Raw genomic sequence first — 16,363 nt, 5'->3', positions numbered from 1 at the left:
AGCACTTGCCCCGTAAGGAGAGGCTGAGGGAGTGGGGCTTGTTCAGCTTAGAGAGTAGACAGCTTCAGGGGTGGTCATGGTGGTGCCTAACATCAGTCTTCCTGTACTTACAAGGAGGTTACTGAGAAAACAGAGCCAGATTCTTCACTGTGATGACAACAAGAGACAAGGGACATAAATTGATGGAGGGGGTGTTCCAACTGGATATAAGGTAAAAAAACCCCAACCTATCAGGTTAATTAAGCATTGGAACAGGTTGCAGAGAGTTTGTGGATCTCCATCTTTGGTGGTTTTCAAGATCCAAGTGACTTGCTGCAGTCTAAGACATTTGACATGAAAACTTTTTTTTTGAGAAATCTTTCTGATTTTTGTAACTTATTTTCATGGCTTTGAGTCGCCCATTATTCCATTCCTTATTTTCCTTCCTTCTTTCTGTAGGCCTTGATCCAGTAAGAAATTAATGATCTTATCAAGTACCTTGCTCTTGGATTCTAAGCAGGAGAAGACCCCAGAGGATTAAGCATACATACACATCACTAGATGTTGTTGTTCCTCACAATTTCTCCTAATTTTCATTCACATGAATGAAAATATAACTGCATTATTCTTAACCTAGAATACCTTTGGCATTTTTGGAAAATGGTACCATGTAGTACTTTGGAGAAATTTCTTAGCCAATATAACTCAACGTATTACAAATTAAGTTGAAGGAGATAGGTTGATCTCTACTAGTAGAAGATTTTCCTTACCTTTTCTGGAGAAAAAAGTAGAGGAACTGTTCTGTGATGCCTCTTTTCATTTAGAATATGTATTTTATTATTTCTTGAATATTTCAGTTTTACCTAATGCAATAATAGTTCATTCATCAGCAACACTATGCCAAATTGACTGTAAAGTAGGAATTAAGCATTAATATTTAAACGGCTATTACATTATTCTTAAAATATCTTAAATGGCTGTATTAAAATAACAAAGCTATAGTTAAATCAACAGTTCCTGTCTTTTAGTTTCAGCTGGCTACAATCATACTACTAGCCAAATAATTAACCATTGGTACATTTGCATTTTGGCTACTAATAAGTTAGAATGGACAGCAAATACAACCAAGGAAATAGCACAATATATTCCTTTAATAGCTAATATTTAAAAGCTGAATAGAAAACTATGGGAAAGCACTGGAAAAAAAATCCTTTTTTTTGAAAAAAAAGCAGCATTCCTAAAATTATAGCATAAAACATGCAGATTTTGTTCCTGTGCTTCATTTATTTATTTATTTTATTCTTACAATGCTTCACCTGGGGTTGTTTCAAGTACACATATTATCTTATGTCAATTAATTTCCCCTGAAAATAAAATTGAAATGCAGTGATTTCTTCCCTTCATAGTCTTTTGAAGAACCCATTTCTTGTCTTGCAGTTATTGAATTCAACTGAAAAGAGTACATTATGTACTAATCACACTTTAACATCTAAAAGTATAGTTTACATTCACTTGTAAGCCTGGTAAGGTAAAGAAGAATAAAGCCCATGTGCTTAAATTCTAAGATCTGTAAGATTTTGACTTACTGTTTTAGAAATAATTTCTGGCACTATTTAAATGAACACTTCATATTAGCTGGTTACATTGATGTGTTTCCCATTAAAAAATACAAAAATAAAATAAATTAAAAAAAGCAAGAAAAGCAGACATAAAGGTTACCCAGTTTTGTAAACAGACTTTAAAGATTATGGTTTCTGTAGTCTTCTCTAAGATAACATGACAAGTTCTCTGCCCTTGTAGCCACTATAACAAAATAATCCAGTTTGTAAAACACTGAGTGGTTACATGGAGTTTTTCACTTCCAATATGTGCTTATGGTCTTCATCTTGAATAAGGAAAAGCATAGAAAAGGAATGTACAATGACAGAATTGAATGAATGAAATTTCACTTACAGGGCATACTATCATAAAATTTATCAATGAATGAAATAACTAAATGCTAAATTCAGAATACCACATGACTTGGCATAGATTCAGTGCTGTGAGCCAGGATGAGGGCGAGAGGCATGAAAATTGAAATTTACAGTAAAATATACATATAGCAATTCTTGGAGGGAAATCTTGGAAGGAAAGAAGAAATTGTGTGTTTATAAAGCTGATGAAAACAAAGTATCAGCAATAAAGTGAAAGCTTAAAGTTTTATGGAACTACTTCTTCACAACCAGTATTAACAACATTTCTTCACAAAGAGACAAATAATTTAGTTCCCTGAGAACAATAGTCTTTTTTCTTTCTTTTTTATTCTGTTTTCTTTTTTCTTTCACTTCCCTTCCTTTTTCCCCTTTCCTTTTTTTTATTCTTTTCTTTGTTCCCCAGAAACATACAGCAGAAAACTTTGGACAAGTTTTACCTTCTCTATATTCTCAAATTGGGGCTTTTATTTAGGTCAACACACCTGTGCGATTTTTCCTGCATTCAATTCTGGTGGGTTAACATCAGCTGACTACCAGACACTCACCCAGCCTCTCTCTCACTCCCTCTCCTTAACAGGTTTAGGGAGAAAGTAAGATGAAAAAGCTCATAGGTCAAGATAAAGACAGGGAGATCAATTACCAATTATCTTCAAGGGCAAAACAGACTCAAAAAGGGGAAAACCAATTTAATTGATTGCCAATTAAAATAGGGTTGGGTAGTGAGAAACAAAGATAAATTAAAACAACACCTTCCCTTGCCCCTTCATTCCCAGCTCCTCTACCTTCTTCCCTCACCTCAAACATTGCAGACGGGATGGAGAATGGGGAGTTACGGTTAGTCCATAGTGCTTCATTCCTGTCACTCCTTCCTCCTCATATTTTTCCTCTGTTCCAGCATGAGCTGCAGTCCTTCAGGATAAACCTGCTCCAGTGTGGGTCCTCCACACGACTCAGTTCTTGTCAAGGTCCTCTCCACAGGCTCCAGGGAAATACCTGCTCCACCGCAGTCTCTTCCATGGATTGTAGAGGATTCTCTGCTCCGGCACCTGGAAAACCTCCTGCTCCTCCTTCTTTTCTGACTTTCATGTCCACAGGTTGTTTCTCACTTTTTTCTTTAGTCACTCCTTGCTGTCTGTGCAAGTGTTCTTCCCTTTCTTAAATATGTTTTCACAGCAAGCCACCTCTGCAGCCCCCTGCTACCAAAACCTTGCCACTGACATGCAATACATCACTGACTCTATGTCAAATTACAGTCTGTGATATGAGATTCTTTGTCCCCACTCACTTCTTAAGAAAGGAATTATCCAAAGAATTAGCAATTTAGATGGTAAGAGTTGGAGGTTACAGACATAATGAAGTTCTGGGGCCTGAGAGAGCATCTAGAGGAACAAATTTATGTTATTTGTACCTGGCAGAGCCAGGCATACCTGGTGGCAAAGAGTGAAGAAAAAAGAAGTGTCTTGTAGATCAGATTAAATAATTCTGGAGAGGTTTCTCTACCTGGTTTTGTGTAAGTAGCAAAGTGATATTTTAGAACAAATAGTGAAAATGACTGAACTTCTGGGACTTACAAACAGTTCCGATTGTGAATTCGATTTATACTTTTTTTCTGGCTGACAAAGAAGTATTTCATTAGATTGATAGTCAATACCTTTCTAAAAGAAGACAAATGCAAACTTTGTATCTGTTAGGTTTTGTCCACATTAGCAAGATCAATTGATACAATGTCCCCCAAATCACTTGAAATTTACCCTGTATCCACATGCAAAATTGCTTCATATGATTGATAGGGAGGCCAACACTGGCTAAAGTTATGCTAACAGCTTTGGCAGGTAAAGCCTGAACCGACTGGAACTCAATCTTTGTGGTAGAAATCTGCCTTAGGGTTTTGTCGGCACAAATGAGGTTTCCAAAACGTCCGTTTTATTATGTGAACTAAAACTGCTCCAGTGGCTATTAGGATATTTCAAGATGATCACTATGACAAGCAACAGGAACTATAAAGTCATTCTCAATGCATCCAAAGCACAGGCCTGCAACACCAATAAACTATAAGTGTATTAGACAGGATATAATTAATATATTTGGGTTCAGGGCAAACTAATAAGTGTACTAAAATAGTGTAACCAGTAACAGTAAACAAGTATTTCATAATATGGTTGGCATATCCAGACATGTTATTTACAGAAGCATGAACAATGTGACCACCATGACAGCAAAAAAATAGGAGACATAGGGGACATGCAAGTGATAAAGAATTACCAGACTAAGGAAAAGATGAGCATGAGGGACTGCAAAAGGACAGAACATTCTGCTCAACAGACAAGAAAGATGTCTGGTGAAACCAAAAACCAAAATAATATGAGGAACAGCTGAGATTTCCCTTTCGGGGATTTGGGCAGAAGCACAAAAACATCACAAATGTAACTCAGAAAAAGCAGAGAAGAATTTAAAAAGACTCAAGTCAGTTTCATAGAATCATAGAATGGTTTGGGTTGGAAGAGACCTTAAAGATCATCTACAAACATGCAACACTCATACACTTGTCCCACAGGTACCTCCCACTGGCAGGTCCCCTCAGGTACCAGCACCTGCCTGATACTCCTGCCCGGATGGGAGGGCCCTGCCCTCGCTGGTTGGTCAAGCTTGAAGTTTGCTGGTGAATATATACGTGCGCACCCCATGCACACATGGTCTGGAGATCCTCCAAAAGTCAGCACCAGGCATATAGGCCATGACCTGCAGTCCCTCTCCAGCCACTGGTGCTGAGCCCCTCATTCCCCTCACTCACTCTGGTCCCCCCAACAGCTGGTTTTGGGGACTCACACCATTCCTGGCCATAGGGCTGGAGGTTAAAGACTCGCACTGGCTCCAGTAGCTGCACTGGGACCCCACTGGCTCCAGTGACTGACACCACAGGGCAGGGACACCTACATCCCTGGTCTGACTCCAGCAGCTGGCACCCAGTCCACTCATGCTGGTCCTCCCAGCAGCTGGCACTTGGGCCCTGCAGCACGCACACACACACACAGGGTAAACAAGGAGATGCACAGAGAGATAGTTAAGAAAGGATTTAATAAGAAGATGTAAGATGACAGGACAGACTGTGGTGACCAGGCGCAGGGCTCAGCCAGACAAGCACGCTGACCAGCCCCATTTTACACCCAACCAGCCCCTGTTACACCCCCTCCTGCCTACCCGCCTTGTTCATCCCAGCTCCCCTTCCCCTGCACGTCCCTTCATTGGTTTGTCTGGTTCCATCTCACCTGACCCCTCCCCATCCTCATGACCAGTTTGTCCCACCTCCCTCTGTCCCCATGGGATGTATCTTACTATAAGCCCATACTCCACGTGGGCTCAGGCTGCCCCGTGATTGGATGGCAGCCCAGGCTACTCCTTCCTGTTTGCCCCTGAAGTGCACCAAGACCAGGCAGCACCTCCCACTGTTCCTGGAGTTGTCTGCCATTTTGTTGCACCTCAGGGGATTACAGGCTCTCCTGGGACTGGTTGTGCATTTCCTTCAGACCAGGGAGCCTCATGCCAGTCTGGGCGGGGGGCTGGTGGCAGTGTGGTTTGCAGACTAGGATGCTAGCAGCGGGGACAAGGCAGTAAAAAAGGCCTTTGGGAGGAAAAAATCAATTTTGCAGAGGTTGACAATGAATGGCAGGAAGATTTTGTGGGTAACAGTTTTCTAGACACAATGAGGACATTAAGCACATCTGAGTGGTGATAGGCATTTTACCCAAATGGACCTGGGCCATGAGTCTGAAAGGCAAAATACATCCTATTACACTGAGCTTTTAAAACCATTTTTTACCAGGAGTTGTATATCTCAAATTACAGATCAACCAGGGAAAATAATTTTTAAACCAAGCTTTAAACAACCTGTGAAAGCACTAAAACATTCACCATTTTTTACAAAGAACAAAGTGAAAGCTTCCATTGCAAAGCATTTTAACAGGTGCTCCAAACCAAGTCTTCAAGCACATCATCTCTTGCCTCACCCATTTGTTACCAGACTCCATGAAGAGCTGTAATCACAGCTCCTACAGGACTTCAAACTTGGAAGGTCTTATAGAGAGAGATTTGGAAGTTTAAAGAGATCAGATAACCATGTATCACATAAATAGACCACAGTCACACAGCTGTCAAGGGGATGTTTTTGAAGGGCTTCAAAATATGAACCAAAATTAAACAGATCCTCACTGTGAAAGGGAAAGAAAGAAAAAAAAACAGCTGTTAGTAAAATGGCAGGCCTGGCTCCTGAAATCTAACAGTTGGATGGAAGCCATCCCTCAGTGATACTTAATGTTTGGGACTGGAGTAGATGAGAAAAGGGATGCATTTTACATCATACTGCCCAGTAACAACAGCACTAGGATTTTCCCACAAAAAACTATTCCCACACAGCTGGAATAAAATTAGTGAAGAGACAGCCTTTGAAATAGGTCTGCTGAGAAGGACTTTTTTCCCCCCCTGCAAGAAAATCTTTTGTTGAACAGCAGAAGTAATCTCATGTGCAGCAAAGACAGCTTTTGTTTGTAAACTGGTTATCATCTTCTACATCTCACTGCATGAAGTTGTTCATCATACCTTTTGACAGCCATGTCAGCAACCAGGAAAACTTGTCTCTGACAAGACTGCCTAAGAGAAGTCTGAGCCCACTGATCCAAGACATCACTGATGTATCAATCTTATTAGCTAAAGTAGATCTGTGTCAGTAGACTTTCATAAAAGTCTATAGTTGGGCTAATTCTTTAACATACAGTTTCAAATGTCACTTCATTGATAAATGACTTCTCCTCCCTCTCCCCTGAAGAAATATATTGCATATATTGAAAATGTTCATTTGTCCAACTGGCTGCCATAAATAAATAATAAATAAATTAATTAAATAATTGTTTGTAACTGTGGCAATACACCCTCCCCCTCCCCCTGCATCCCACCAGCAGGTAACGAAACTTCTCCAGGCAGGGAGAAGGGGAAGGAAACCCTGGAGGCCACAGGTTGAAATTTGAAATGGCCAATCGAGATGCACCAGGTACACAGAGGTGACCTTCTTGGCCAATGGGGATTAACTGACCACAGGTCAGATTTGGCAGGGGTATAAACGGGGTCCCGCCGGAGGACATGTGGGCAGTCCTCCTCGGAGCAGCGGGTCTGCAGTTGGGGACTCCCTGTCGGGTTGGGGCACTGCCCAAGGTAACTCCTTGAGGGAGAGAGCCCTCAGCTTTTAGGGGAGCGATATGCACATTTTGAGCCATCACTTTAAATCTTGGGGATTCTTAAGTCAGCCATGTAGTATTAATTCTCTTTACATCATTGAGCCTGTGGTTTCATAAAATGTTAACAGACTTCTAACTAACTTTTGCTGAAGAATAAATCTGAGTTTTAACACCTGTTGGATTTGGTTAGTCATGCATCCGTAACAGTAACATCACACAAAATTTTATTCCAACTTTTAGAGGCAAGAAATAAATATACATCCAGGTGGGTCGACCTGCTACTGTGTTTAGAAACAGATTAATATATTCATTTCTAGTAATGATGAATTCTACATAACCTATAATCATTTTGCAAGGTTACTGACATCTAATCAACTCTGTTTTCTTAAACCAACAACATAGGACGTAGGTATTACATGTAAAATGCATGCATATGCACAAGACACATTATGTATATATATAAAGTACGTATTTAATGAATATGTATGTATGTATAGATGTGCATAGGCTCATAGAAGGAGATCTTCCAAATAAAAAAAAACTGTCATATTTAGATTCCTAAAGAAATCACAAATATTTTAAGAACTCACTGCAGTTACATTCTCATGTAACATTGTATACTTTATAGTGTACTTACATATACCCTTTAGAGTCCCCTTTGTAACCATTTTCCATACCAGATATGTGCAAAGCCAGAACTTTAATTTTGGAACATATGTTTTTACTAACCTTCTAACAAAGATTTTTTTGTTTAGAGAATCTTTTTAGAACTGTCAATGAGTATGTTACAAAATCCAACACATAAATGTCAACTGCTGTTAGAAACTAACGGGAGAAAATTGTATGCATGCCTGATTTACTTCTATGTAAGTCACACAGATCTTTAAAAGAGAAAAAATAAGAAAATAAAGATAATTGTGTGAAAAGTCCAAGAAAAAATCCACTGAAGGCAGTAAAGAGTCTTGAATCTTAGAGAAGAAATGGGTCAGAATATGAATAGTGGAAAGGAACAATCCCCAAACAGTACTAACAGCTGAATGAGAACAGTTAAAGTTCATCCAGTATGCTAGAGAAAAAAGTTATTTTTCTCCCCTCTCCATGCTGTCACTGTCAAACTTATGCATAAGAATCATTGTGTACTATTAGTGTACAACTGTACATGAGTGCCAAATGAAATGTTTATGATTAGTTATACCTTCTGGACAACTTAAAAGGCAGTGACCTCACCAGTGACCTCTTTCTCCAGTAGCAGATCTGTTTTTTTAGTGTCAAAATCAGGAGGTAGTAAGTGATACAAAGAAAACACAACTAATAAAATTCCCAGGGTTTGGTTCTGAAAGTTTTAAGACTATTCGAATTTCATGCATTAGTCATAATCATGCATTAGGCAAACATTTTAATTTTGTAGAGTACTATATATTAGGAAATATAATATTTGAATCCGTGAGAAAGACCTATCTCTGAAATTAATACAGCCAGATTGTTTCACCATATGTTTCTCCTGAGTTTCCCCAAGTATTCCAGGAGTCAACCAAACTTTAGCATGTTTTAGCTTGTTTATCTGTAGATGCAAAACTAATCTGGAGAGCAAAAGATGTGTGTTGTTTAGTTAACTGAATATTGTGCAGTTCTTGCATGAAATGCGCTATACAGCAGGATGGTATAATACTGTCTAGTATTATAGTATATCATTCCATTGAGAAGGCTTAGTTTTTGGAATGTATTGTTTATAGATTATGCTAAATAGCATGTTGTTCATCACTGCTTCCCCATATAAACTCCCTGACATGCTGTCACCCTGAGATTTGTAAACTGTCGATTTTGAATTGACACTGGCATTGAAAAAGGACTTAATGAGTTTAAATTTGATATTGCAAGGGAAATCCATGAAGAGGAATAGGTAGAGAATTAATTTAACCAGGCTTTTAAACAATCAGCCTTGCAATCAACTGATCTGCAAGATGCCAGTATCATGCTTACACAATGCTTTTAATTTAAATTCATAGCAGTAATTATTCTCTTTTAACCCCCAGCACTTTGGGAATGGATAGTTGCAGTATTAATTCATAGAAATTTCTTTTCCTTGTTAAGGAGGCAGAATTTGTGATACAGAATAACATAACATGACTTTGCAGTTCAGGTGACTGAATATTGTCTTTCAGAAGGGGGTTGCACTTTAGCAATGAATGATTGCAATCAAACTTCATGAAACTGGGTAAAAACGGATACGATAAAAATGTGTAATGCAACAATATGACTAGTTTCAGTTATCTCATATTTTTGATATATGCAACAGAAATAAAAGGGGGAAATATCAATTTATGGAGATTTTTTAAAAGTATCTGAAACTTGTAAAATCATACTCCATATTACCTTTCAATAATCATTAATTTGCCTGTAACTCCTCACCCAAACCAGTAGCTCTAAATCATATGAGCCCTTGAAATTCCACTAATATTGCTTGAAATAAATAAATAAAATGGAAAACAAGTAAACTCTAACTTATTTGACAGCCTAGCTGACTAGACTGAATAGCAGGATCATGCAAACTGCTACTTCTTTGCTCCAATTAAAGTGATTGATAGAGATTGAACAACTGAAAAAGCTTGAAAAAGCACAAGACCTAGCAAAACCTAATTAGCTAAAACCAGAAAAAGTATTACACAGAGAGCAGATCTGGGCAAATAATTGATTTAGTGGAAAAACTGTGTGTTGGGTGGAAGAATGAGGACGAGCTTTGATCAAAGTAAATATTTTGATGATTTCTAGTGAAAGTAAAGGTAAGAAGTTGATTCACATAAAGCTGAAAATGATCTGACATTCTCTCAAGTCAATTTTTTCATGATTTTTACTTGCTTAAACCAAAATATGTCATTCTGAAATAAGCTGAAAAGTTAATTTTGAAAATGTCATGAAAAAAATATTTAAGCTGATATTGTTCAAGTATATACAAACCATACAAACTGAGTGCAATCCACTCTATGCCATCAGAACACTCAGCATTACTGTCTGCAAATTTCCATTTGGTTCTTCAGTTTTGTTTCTCCTCATTAACGTTACCTATTTTAAGCAGATACACAGATAAAAGTACTTTATGCTAGCAGTTACTTTAAATGATCCTTCCTGATCAAGGACAAAGGTTTTCTGTAACATACATAAGTGTCTTTAAAACAGCTTCACTTGAGATCTTGATTTTGCCTCTCACATCTTTTATGGTCAGTACCACTCTCATTTCAAAAGCTTGTTATGCAATATCTGAGAGATATTGTACTAAAGATAATGAGCTGCCTTCAGAACCAAGAGGAAATACTCCATTAATCAGAGATACTCACTTAAGCATGTCAGCATCATTATGAGAAATAAAATGAATTATCATTGTTCTGACTTCTAGCGCATATGACTACATGGTTCTGACAATTAAGCAAAACCTCAAATAACCAATCAAATAAAAAAGAACATACTTTCCTTATTGATATTAAGACATGGATATGTATATTTTAGGACACTAATAGTCTGGAAAAAGGTGTGATTATAAATCTAGTGACATACTGGGAAGGCTATCATTGATCAGGCCCTACAAGAGAGGTCCATCTATATAAGATATACTGTTATTTTAGATAGTTGTTTGTGTTTTTCACTAGAGCATTACAACTCAAAAGTTGTAAGGTTTTCAAGCTTCAGCAATTAATTTTGATAGTTACATTCCTCATAACCCAAAGGGAGCTCCAGTTTGAGCGTGCAGGGATGGGATTAGAAAAGCTAAAGCATACCTGGAGTTGAATCTGGAAAGGGATGTGAAGGGCAACTAGAAGGGCTCCTGCAGGTGTATTAGCAGCAAAATGAAGATTAGGAAAAATGTGGGTCCACTGGTCAGTGGGGCAAAGCACCATTCAGTGATTCTCAAAAAAACAAAGAAATAATTATTTTATTATTCCTTGAAAGGTGGTTTATTTTAATACTTATTTAGCAAACACCGGCCATGTATGAAATCACACCCAGGAACTAGGAAATGAGGTAAACTAGTTTGAAGCAACTTGTGTCTTATGGGAAAAGGTCCACATGTTGTATTGCTCTAGGGCCAGTTTGACATTTTATTGTCTACTACCAAACCTTTAAAATCCTAGCATCCTTAACACTGTCTTCATAATTGCTTGAACCTTACAAAAGGCAATTCCATTTCCACTTTTACCTTCTCTTAGCAAGAGCTTGTGTCATTTCCACCATAACTTCCTTAGAGCCCAAGCTGTCAGAGTTAGTTTTCTGTGTCTCCAAGCAGTGTCCTGAGGACTGCAGGTCTGACAGGTCACCTGTGTAGCAGCTCTGCTGCTCACTGTCAGCACACATAGCAAAATCCACTGACAAAACTCAAATTGATAAGCATAAGAATAGCCCAACTGTTAGTAGCCACTAAAAATGATAGTCTGAATAAAATTCAGATAATCAGTTGTATTAGTATCATATCCTATTGACTTCCAAACACCTAGTTTTTATTTAAGCTACTGCAAATTAGATGAGCAGAAAACATGCAATTCAATAGGTCAGCACCTGTTTTTTGTTGCTGGTTTGTTTTTGTTTTCCTTTCCCAAGAGATCACACTGAGAAGAGTGGAAGGATGGAGAGGTCAGTGCCACAGTTAGAGGAATAACAAGAAATAGTATTCTTTTTGCTGTTATAGTGTTTTTCCATCCTTTTTTTCATCCTATGTAAATTGGTATTTCACAAACCTTTAACAGATTCAGAAATTCATCTTAAATAACAACCCATAAGTTACAGTTTTAAGATTCCAGGCTCTTCAAATGTGAAAAATTGAACTGTAAGTTTTGTAAGGATAGTGTCTCCCCCAGGATTTATGCTAACCAGTTCTGTCTCATCCGCTAGTTAGCATGAAGAAAATCTTTGTAGTATATTGACATATATACTTCCTTTCCTTTCCTTTCCTTTCCTTTCCTTTCCTTTCCTTTCCTTTCCTTTCCTTTCCTTTCCTTTCCTTTCCTTTCCTTTCCTTTCCTTTCCTTTCCTTTCCTTTCCTTTCCTTTCCTTCCCTTCCCTTCCCTTCCCTTCCCTTCCCTTCCCTTCCCTTCCCTTCCCTTCCCTTCCCTTCCCTTCCCTTCCCTTCCCTTCCCTTCCCTTCCCTTCCCCTGAAGAAGGACCAAGTAAAATGTAAAAATTTTTCACTGAAGTTATTCAGGGTTTAATACATTGGAAAGTTATTTTGTTTTTCACAGTACTTGTTCATGAAAGCAACGTGCGTGTTTATTCCTCCCTTAGTGGAAAGTACATGTCGTGTCTTGTGAATGGCCAGTTTTAGGCTTACTTTACAGCATGATGTTTTTTTCGTGTAAAACCATATGCTTTAAGTGTAAATCTGTTTAGTTCGTCAGTACCTTCACATAAAGGAAGAATATTTTTAAACATGCAAGTGACAGCACCTCCTCCCACTTGTTCAGGGAAGGTGAATCCAGGGGACTTTGGGATCCAGAGGAGTAGTCCTTCCCAGCTCACTAACCCAAAGTCCATGGGGCCTCAGACACAGAGGTTGCTCCTGTCCCAGCCTGCTAGAGCAAGGCAGCAGTGGTTTCCTGACCCTAGGTCCAAACAGGAGTGAGGATAAACACATAGCCCCAACACACCAACACAGGGAAGAGCTGTACCTTTACAGGCACTGCATAGACAAAAGTGACATTCACCTACACACGAACAGTACAAATGGCCTGAGCCTGTTCTTACTTGTCAGCTAATCAGGCTTAAAGCATGCAAGCAGATCCCACACCTACATACTCTCCCACACAATTGGTCTCTCAGGTAACTGGTGTGCACCTGTGATCTCCCCAGTAGTTGATTCTATGGTCCCAGCAGTATCCTACCCCTAGACCAGACATGGCCAAACGTGCACCAGCTCATTTGCTTGCACAAGCTTACTTGCACAAGTTTGGCCATGTTTACATGCACAAGTTGTTTACTTGCATCAACAAACCTTTATCACCCCTCCCCTCAGTTTTTCTATGTTCATTACACCCCAGTGCCTCCTTTCCCCCAACTCTGGCCCTTACACATAAGTTTTACCAGTTCCCACAATCCCCTTGAAACATCCTTTAAGTTTGCTTTTTCCTATGAGACTTATGATGATCTTATTTCCCCTCTTTTAGTCAATTACCAAGTTCTGAGTGAAGCACTCCAAGGCTATACATGAGCAGCTCCTTACGTGGCCCATCCATCAGTGTCCTGTCCTGAGTCTTCATTGTCTCCCTTATCTACATCTTGCCAGGGTTTTTGCATCTCTGTGTTTAATCTATTACTTTCCCAGTCTTGTGCCTTTGTCTTTTATGCTGAAAGTCATTCAACAGATATCCTTAAAAGCCAAACATCTGGCTGTCACACTCAGTGCCTGAATCTCCTTCCCTTGTGAAGCCTTCTCTTGCTGTTCTTGTGTATACAGTTAATCACAGGTGTTACATCCTGGTTTCAAGAGGCAATAATTTCCCTTCTGACCCAAAATTAGGATCATCTTTTCTGCCTCATATCACCTAGTGTCTTTGCCAAAGCTCCCAAATGTTGTAGTTTTAACTTATTGGTGCCTGTCTCTAATTTAGACTTCAAAGATCTCTGTGCATTCTGTGGGTTGTTCCCTGACTTATCATAGTTATCAACACTAATGACTGTGTATGCTGACATACAGAAAAAAAGGCAATGTCTTTTACTTTATTATACACTTATTCTAGATTCTAGCAACAGAGATCTCTTCACGCAAGTGGTTTTAGCACCTAAAGTCCAAATCTTCTGACTGTTGAGTAGATCCATAGAGTTGGAAAAGTTCAGCTGGTTCTAAAATGCATGAGTGTGCAGGTCACCATTTCGTAAATGGCCATGCCTGCTTTAAGCTGAAAGCCCACTGCAAGTTGGAGCTCACAGACAAGAAGCAGGCTGCTAAACACAATGCAGGTGAGATCTTCTGGTACATTGAGTGAGGAGAAATTTCCCAAAATCTGCATAAATATCTGGGTGAAATACCAACCCCATAGTAATCAATGGCAATACATCTTTCCCCCTGCCCCCTTTTTTTTTTTCAGTATAGGCAGCTTTTCAGGTGTGAATTTTTAGATGTGTATATAGATCTAATGCAGGTTTCCAATTCTTTCCACTCAGTTGCTCTCTCTGAATATCTAATGAATAATGCAACACAAGTTGATGACTGGATGTTGCAGTGGGGCTTAGCGAGTGTTTCTTCAAGTTTACAGATATATACATGTCTTGCAACTTTAGCTGCAGCAGCTCTGCATGATGTTAGAGGAAGACCAGGAGAAAAATTAACTCTATTTAAAAAAAAAGAAGCAAACTTTTGAAGTACAGTTAAAAAAGTAATTTTGACACCTCCCTCCCCCCAATAATACTTTCTTAATTCTCTTTCCATTATATGGTTTGCTATACTCCCTTCTGCTCAAGGGGATCTGCATTTTCTTTAAAATGAAGCTGATTTATGTTAAAAATATTTTATTAATTCGGTAATCTTTATGCAACGCTTTCAAAATGCAAACAGAACTGTCCTCTGGGAAATACACTCAGCTGCCTTGGGGCTAAAATCGACTGCTTTATAATGTTAAAAGGTGGCATGAGGGTGAACTTCTTACTGATCTGAGATGCACTGCATGGTAGTTTCATACCTACAGCCATAATTTTAATGATAATTTATTGTTACTGAGAAGGGGAAAAGGAGGTCAGATCTGTATATTGGTTCAGCGAGCATGTGCTGTTACTCATTCTCTTGCTCATTTTTTTCAGAGATGATGGAGAGGAAAAATAAAGCATAATGCATTCTCAAGGTTGCCAGGAGCAACTAATGCTTCCAAATTGGTATTCATGTTTTATTACATCTTAAATTTCAGCACCTTAAAAACAATAAAGGAAATTGCATTTTCACAAAGAATCTTCCTTCAGGGAATGTACTTCAAGTTTACTGTCTTTTTTCTGATGTTTTTGTCCATGTATTATGAACTCCTTGTTTCAAAAGGAATATATATATGTTCACATTATATATATGTGCAAAGACAAGTCTATATAATTCCATGTTCCTGAAGGCTTACAAATTTGATTCCTCTAAAGCACATACATAGAGTTCTAGTAAGTCTTTTAGAGGAACCATATTTGTAAGCTTTCAGGACATGGAATTATCTATTCACTTCATGCCCACATGAAATATGAGCTTGATCCAAGGACAACTGATTTGTAGAGGACTTCACTGAGGTAATGCTGAATCCCCAATCACTTTTCCTTTTTGAGAACCAAATGGTTCTACTTAGCACAGCATCTGAATGTCTTTACCTGGAATCTGACTCTTTTTCTAAACATAACCTAATGCTTTCCACAGAGCAAGAGCCAGAGGGAGGGAAGAAAAAGCATTTGTCCCCCATTGTTATTAAATAGCTACACAAATATTTTAAATGAAAAATGTCAGTAGCAATGAATTGTTCCAATACAGTTTCTATCAAATGAAAATATTATAGGGCAAACTCTTAAATTCTAATTTGTTCATACTGTACATGTAGCTGTCACACTGGCACGGAGAATATTAGATCAAGTACAAAAGAAATGGAAATGAATGGCTGTAGAAAAAAGAAGTAATATCTTTGAAGTTCAGAATTTCTTATCATTCATGGGAGTTAATGCAATTTATATTGACTGTGGTAAGTTATTAATAAAAAATACATTGATCAGAAAACCTTTATATATTATGAACATTAGAATAATTTTACTTCACAGAGGTAAAAACTTATTAAAAGGAAAGAGATCTTCATATGAAGTCTAAAGAAACCATTCCTGTTTTCTTACTACATGTTCTTACACCTCTCTATATAAAAAAGAAATAATAATAGTGAAAGATTTCTGAACTGGGTTTTGATTGTAGCAGGAAGACAAGTGCTCTGGCATCCAACTGCATTATATTACTCTACACAAAAATATTTTCATTGCAGTATTATGGAGGTGAAGTGCAAAGAAACAAAACTTAAGTGCGGAAAAGGCTGATGGGTTATTTCTGCCAAATTCATTATCATAAATCCAGACTAAGTCCATTAGCTCTCCTTTGAGTTGCTACCAGTTGCTACTCCCTTTCTAATAAAATTTGTCAGGAGAGTTGAATACCTGAATCACTAATTCCAATAATTATTTCAATTACATTGATACTTCCATTTG

This window comes from Buteo buteo, chromosome 10, assembly GCF_964188355.1.
Source record: "Buteo buteo chromosome 10, bButBut1.hap1.1, whole genome shotgun sequence".
Taxonomy (NCBI): Eukaryota; Metazoa; Chordata; class Aves; order Accipitriformes; family Accipitridae; genus Buteo; species Buteo buteo.
Note: the sequence above shows the minus strand (reverse complement) of the source record.